Source organism: Halyomorpha halys, unplaced genomic scaffold (genome assembly GCF_000696795.3).
Source record: "Halyomorpha halys isolate HHAL.00 unplaced genomic scaffold, Hhal_1.1 Scaffold139.1, whole genome shotgun sequence".
NCBI lineage: Eukaryota > Metazoa > Arthropoda > Insecta > Hemiptera > Pentatomidae > Halyomorpha > Halyomorpha halys.
Genome location: NW_027109183.1, coordinates 706,568 through 714,157, shown reverse-complemented (window position 1 = coordinate 714,157; position 7,590 = coordinate 706,568). Strand labels below are relative to the sequence as shown.

At 25.6% G+C, this 7,590-nt stretch overlaps 1 protein-coding gene across 1 annotated transcript in view; it reads left to right on the top strand.

Moving 5' to 3' along the window:
* Positions 1-7,590, top strand: part of LOC112210031 (uncharacterized) — a gene marked incomplete in the record, with an annotated part of 706,770 nt that overhangs the window by 648 nt on the left and 698,532 nt on the right.

Sequence of the window (7,590 nt, the reverse complement as noted above, 5' to 3'; positions counted from 1 at the left end):
TTTTTTATTTATTTATTTCAATTAAATGTCACATGGCATATATGGAATTTAAAATGGTATAGATAAAACCGAACTTCATTTGGCAGTCCGGTTAACCTTGAGAACATTTTTGTTGTATTTCCGATTTTTTTTTTTAGTATATAACTTAAAATGTAACATTTTCTTCAGTTTTAACCCTCGTAATTCATTTAAAAAATATGAACATGAACTCTTTCATAAATCAGCACGAAAATATTATTATAATATTCACTCCTGGATAAATAAACCATTTATATAAACACTTAACAATAGATTCAAATTATTTTTCTTTCTGTTACGATTTCGTTTCACTCATGTTAAAAGCAATTTATATTTAATTACAAATATCTAATAAGATAAATACAGTTTTCCTTTAGGGTTATTATTATTACGTTCACACTTTGTAATTCCTTGGATGTTCAGTTTCGGAGGTGTCAGCCCTGGCTATGTTCCGGCTCTATGCAAGTTTTCGCTGTGGTTATCAACCGGTGATTAAGTCTTCTTTGGCCAGCTCAGAGTCATAGAAAATCTTTCTGAACTTCGGAATGAATTTATTTTATTATTTACAATTGATAACTTTATATTTTTAATTATTAAGACGGAATTTTATGTTTTACTCCAACGATGCATACAGAATTATACCGCTAAAGAAAATTAAGTGTCTTTTGTAAACAGCATTTTAAATTTTTTGCTAATGAAAAAACTGTTAAGAAGTTTCTATTGGCCTTCAGTTTAAATAGGCTTTTTCTGTTCTTATATACTAGGTATTTCTTTGTTTTAAAATGTTTATAAAGTCATCAATAAGGTAATAATGAAACTCTGATCGTTTTTATAAAACTTAATAGTAAATATATAGTTATGTACATTGTTTTATTTATCTTCGCTTGAGATGGAAATTTGAATAACTTTCCAAAAAAAAATTTCATACATATTTTTTTATTTTCTACGACTGTAGTAAAAAAATATATTTAAAAACTATAACGCTGAAATAATAAATTTAGATTTTCAAATTTAAATGTTTAAGTGTTAGAAGGTCTTTCCTATTTACCTAACTGCCGGCAGATGAATTTCAATCAAATCAAATTTTTAAATTAAATATTGTCATTCAAATATAATCGAAAGAGCCCAGTAAAGGATATTTGCCTATATCAATTTATAGATATATATTTATTATTTATTATAGATAACATTTTATTATTTAGATAAAAATGTTTATTACGATTATAAACATAATGATATATGCATGTTATAGATGTTTTTCATTTTATATTTTCTTTTTAAATTAAATGTTTTTGTACTAGTTAATTAGGAGATAAAATACTTCTTTTCCGAAAATACTTTTTATTTAACTGTTTTGGAAAAAGAAGTTTTTTCTCGTGATAATGTTGTTTATGAAATAAATTATAAAATTAAAAATTTTAAAATAGATTTGATTAGTTTTAAAAAATTGTAACTCTCCTTTATAGAAAACTAACATATCATCCAAAGCACATACTTCTTAAAATCTTGTTGAGTACATATAGATTATTGTTAAGAATATTTAGTGTTGAAGTGAATAAATTAATGTAATTTGAAGTGAGTAAATTAATGAACGTGTATTGATTAAAAATTATTAATAAATATTTAAAAAAAAAAAAAAAAAAAATTAGAACTTACATATACCATCGCTACAAGTAATAGACTGTTTTTAGTTAGCTCCTTCAATTTAAGAATATAAATTAAATTTCGTTATATTCTGTGGCAGTTATCTTAATGTACATTATATATTGTGTTCATAGTGAAACCTTTAATTTTTAATTAATATATTCTTTGAAATAATTATAAAATTATATTATTAATCGGATTCGAAGTTGTTCTGTAAACAATAAGACTAAAACATTCATTTAGTGCTGAACAATCTGGTATTTAGCTATTACATTTATTCTCTTTTTATTTATTTTATTTTTCTGACACGAATAATTTTTATTCCATTTGACAAGTATATAAAGTGTAGCATCATTCTATCGAATCGACAGGTGGGTGCACTTGACCTCAATATGCCATTACGAGCCAATAAGTATTTTAAAATGAATTTTTTTTTTTTCAGGTTTTCCACAATCCGAATGCTTATTGTTTGTATTTTTAGGATTGTATAAATAAGGCAGTGTTGGGCAAAGATTCTTAGAAACATCAATATGATATAAATGGAAATAGAAGTTTCAGAAATTAAATTCAGTTTAAAGTCACAAACAAATTTAATTTATTATACTTATTTTTTGGCTGAATTTGTGTTAATAAGTAAAGCATAAAACTATCTAGTGGGTTGACGGCGTTCTGCTAAAATTAAATATTTTCAAAACATTTGGCTTGGTGAATGGTCAGTTCGTCTTGCACTATGCAAAGCTTGATTGATCACCACTAATCTTAAAATGATTTGAATTAATTATTTAAAGCGATATTTGCCATTTTGCGAGTTGGTGGAAGTTTGAATAAAACTGTTCGGTTTATAGTAATTTTCTCGATCCAAAATTAAGGTTTTTACTGTAGATATCTTTCGCATCATTAGGATTAGAATTTTAAGTACTATACTTGATAATATTACAGCACTTTGTGTGTATTTTCATAAGGGATTTTTTAAATAATATATTTTTAACCCTCCGTCAACATATGATTTCACTTGTTTTCAACATCCTTAGGTGGAATTTTTTTATTGTTCTTCGTTGTCCTCAATACATGAGCTACCAGGTAGCATATGGGGACTTCTTAATGTCCCAAAATGTTTCACACGATGATCTAGAAAAGAGATAAAGGTTGTCTTAAATATAGATTTAGCAACTTAAACTCGATTATAAAACCCTCTTAAAGTTATTTTCATTTTGGTAAGTTAATAAATTGGTTCCTTTTTACGTATAGTTACTGATCTATGGAATATATAAGTAAGTAAAAAGTATTGCAATTGTAGAATAAGTTTAATTCGAGATTTCGACGGAAACATGTTTTGAGGAAACTGAAAAATAGGAATTTTGTTACAGCAAAATAAAATTTACATGTTCATAATTTTCTACAACCTAGTAATATATCATTAAATATATTTATCATATATATCATTAAATATATTTATCAGATATCATAGAATATATTACCAGATATCATTAAATATTTTTATCGTATATCATGAAATATATTGTATTAATTTAACATAAAAATATCGATACTGAACTATTTGAGTGAGGTTGTTGTTTTTGTTTTTATATTTTTATTTTTTTCTATTCAGCTACAATATGCAATTATTGAATAAAAAAATATTTATTTAATATTGTATTGCATGATATTATGCGTAATATTGTAATTTACTAGTTTAACTTAATTTTGTAATAAATAATTTTACTAATTTAACTTACTGAGATTGACTTTCGTCGAAACTCTTAAAATAAAATAAATAAAAATATAGAATAAAATAAATAAAGATATTTATATGCTATTATATCTCTGTCAAAAGTTATGATTTTTATAGTGTTTTAGCCGTTGCACGCTTATTACTGAAGGTAATGGAAACGAAAAAAAAAATTCGTCCACAGAAACGAATATTTCCGATCGCATTATACATTTTAGACATCAAAGAAAATATTTTTCGGTCTGTAGTTGTTACTTATTTATAAAATTGACGTAACTGCAAATGTTTATATAATTTTTTACGATTTTTTTGGAACAGTGCAAATGGTGCCACATTAATTTCATCAAACAATCCCTCACACAACTTTCACTACATCGTTTTTTCGGCACATCGAAAACTTCGTCTGATTCGATCCATAGTTATGGATTAGTCAAAAGTTTGGTACTGTACTTATTTTATTTAATTCCGTCCTCTGCTTTCGCTTTTAAACCCGCAAAAATTTTTATCATGACATTAAGTGCTAACTAAATTTCAAAAGTTGATTCATTCTTCGATTTTATTCTAAAAAGAAGAGTAATTTATATTTTTTATATAATATTAATATTTTTTTAATTCCTTTTTTTTTTTTTTTGTTTCTACGAAGACTAAGAATTGTTAAAGTTTCAATTTATTTAAATCACTTCAAGTAGAATTTAGCAGCGAAGATTATGATACGCCCTTAGTGACAAAACAATAAGAAATGTAACAAAATAAATATACCCTGTATTTTATAAGAAAAAAAATACATAAACTGTTCTACGTTTTATATAGATTTGATTGTTTATTAAGGGTTTAAAATATGTATGTAGAAATTATAATACTAAATCGCTTATGGTTGTGAAGAATCACTCAAATTAAACTTCGTTCATTCCCATCTATATTTCAGGAGAAAACATAAATTCTCCATAAATGTTTGATATGATATGCCTTCTCTGCTTCTTCAAGCATACATTAGTGTTATTAAAATCATCAAAACAACAATTTTCATAGTCATTTCGATAAGGGAATATACTCTACCTAATCTCTAATAAAATAATCCTTGTGTCCGAATTTAGAAAGAACAGAACGAAGCCAAATTAGGAAGCTTCATTCAAAACCGCTCAGTAAATTTACCTTCAAGCCACAGCTTAATGAGTGTTTCCAAGGAAATCCAACAACTTATTAACCAGGGCGGACAATTCAGGTCTCAAATTACTTTTGGTAATTCTGCTAATGATAGTATCAACAGAGGAAGTAGGCCCATCATACAGGTAAAACCTAAAAAGCTGTCCGTTTGAAAATAGCGGAACAGAAGCTAAGTAAATATTAATAAAACATAAAACGCTCTACAATATTTTTCTTTATTTATAAAAGGAAGGTATTAAAACAAATAAATAAATAAAAGTAATTAATTAATACTAATCCGTTAAAGATTGTGAAGAATCACTCACGACAGTTTACTCAATACCATTTATGAATCAATAAACATTAAGATAAGAAAATATTAACAAAGCTTTGAACACGATATATTACTTTTCTGTATATAACCTATAACTTTAATTTAAAAAAAGGAAAGAAAAATTACATATGTACATAGTATAATAAACTTGATTTAAAAAATAGATAAATAATTAATATAGGAATGATATCGTAGTCATAAAGTATATATTTTTGTTACCTCTATAGTATGTATATAACAAACAAAATGTGAGTAATCAGATATATATAATATAAAAAGATAATTTAAAATATAACCTACTAAAAATACAATCAATAAACTGGAAGATTTTTAATTGACCGTGTGTATAGATGAATGGAATATGGTCCGGGTGCGGTAAAAAAAACTCTAATAGTAAATGGGTATACTATTTTTATTGAACCAACATTTCGCCTCACGTTGCAGGGCTTCGTCAGGGCTAAAAAAGATACAAACACTTATAAGATACACACATAGCTACAAAAAAAAAAGTGGAAAATAACAGGGGTATATAATGGAAAGAAAAATTGTAAGTTTTAATTAAATTAAATTTAAGTTTTTTTTTTGTAACTATGTCAAGTGTTTGTATCTTTTTTAGCCCTGACGAAGCCCTGTAACGTGGGGCGAAACGTTGGCTCAATAAAAATAGTATACCCATTTACTATTTGAGTTTTTTTGACCGCACCCGGACCATATTCCATGAATCAATAAACATTTTTGTACGCAACAATTTAGATATAAAGGGAAAAGAAAACTGTATTTAAATTACAGAAAATTATCATATTTTGAAAAAAAAAATACAATTTCACCTAATTTTTAACTTAGTTTTTTTTCTTCGTTAATTTGAATTCCTTTAAGTTTGATATTTCAGTATTTTTCAAAATGTTTCTCTTTACTTTTGGCCTTTAAAGAAATTTTCAGTTTTAAATATAAGTATTTTTATATTATTACAGCTATTAAAATAAAATTCGGAATCACGATTGATTAGAGGGATAATGTTAATAATAAACATCATTTGATTTAGTAATAATTCGTAATAATTGATTATTAGACCCATTTCTGTTCAAGCTTAGAAATAATATGAGCTCTGGATGTTTTCTTCGTTATATATGTTAATTTATGTATACAATATAAGTTTAGTAAATTCAAAAAAATTCGCGCATTGGAAACACTAATTTTTGAAATGATCCTCATAAGAATCAGCGGACGAGTAAGGGTTCGAATATAGAAACACATGGTGCACTAAAATAATTTTTAATTTTTACTTAATAAAAGAATATGTACTATAACAAAAAAATAACTAACACGTATAAGGTACTTAACTTATTTTTCAGTTTATCGAACCAGTTAGGGTGCAGGAGCATTTTAACCCTGAGTATATTTATATTTTTAAAAATTCACTAAAAAGATTGTTAGATTATCCTTGTTATTTCATGTATTAAATTGGAACCCTAAACATTAATGAAAACAGAAAGAAAAAAATAATTTACCGTAAGTGATAATCATTATTGATGCGTTAGCGCATTTTTTAGAAAATATGGATTAAATTAAATGAATTTTTTTTATTTCGAATTTATAAAATACTATTGCTGTATTTGTATTTTTTAATTGCACATTTTAATAGTTCAGTTATTTTTTGTTTTTGCAGAAACATCTTACATTAAAATCAATCTGGTTTTACTCAACAAAACAGTAAGATTATGGAATTTAGATAAGGTTATATCATTAATAAAAACCGGAACAACAATTAGAATTCATGTGGCTTTAATTTTTTTTTTTTATAAAAACAAATGAATTTGATCTTGCACGGTTAAACTTCTCGGTCCAAAAACCATCTAATATGACATTAAATAATACTGAATGATAAAAATATTGTAGAAAATTATAACATCGAGAGAACAATATATGCAAAGTCTATAAAGCATAGATGGCCAATTAAAGGAAATAAAGTGATATAATCTATAGGTTTTTGTTTAAGTACTTGCAACAGCGCACTATAGTTGTTCAGTACTTGATTAGTAAGTTGGGACTTGATTTGCATGAACAAAAAAAAATATAAATGTTACAGCGTATTTATTTGTTATATACTTTGTCAGTAGCTAAATCTACTTATATTTAAAAACTCTGATAAAAACATAAATGTTACATGAAAATAAAATGGAAAATTTAATAAGGAATCAAAACAATCGTAAATGACATTTTTTATTAAGTCGCACTTAATGTGTTAATGAATACTCACCCGAATATATGAGTGATTTTAAATACATTAAATTTTGATTCATACTCATGGTTAACAATCATTTTCATATTCAACAAAATATAAATTTTCTTTATCTGCATTAAAAATACTTTATGTTATATTGTTGAATATTCCTTCATCGTATTTCTGAAAACGGTTTACATGTATTTCTGGAACAGAAGTAACAGCATTTGATGAGTTTTACTTCTGTTCAATAAACAAGGCGGCTTGTTTTTTCAAGCAGAAACTAGCTTGTATTTTACTAACTGGTTCGATAAACTGAAAAATAAGTTAAGTACCTTATACGTGTTAGTTATTTTTTTGTTATAGTACATATTCTTTTATTAAGTAAAAATTAAAAATTATTTTAGTGCACCATGTGTTTCTATATTCGAACCCTTACTCGTCCGCTGATTCTTATGAGGATCATTTCAAAAATTAGTGTTTCCAATGCGCGAATTTTTT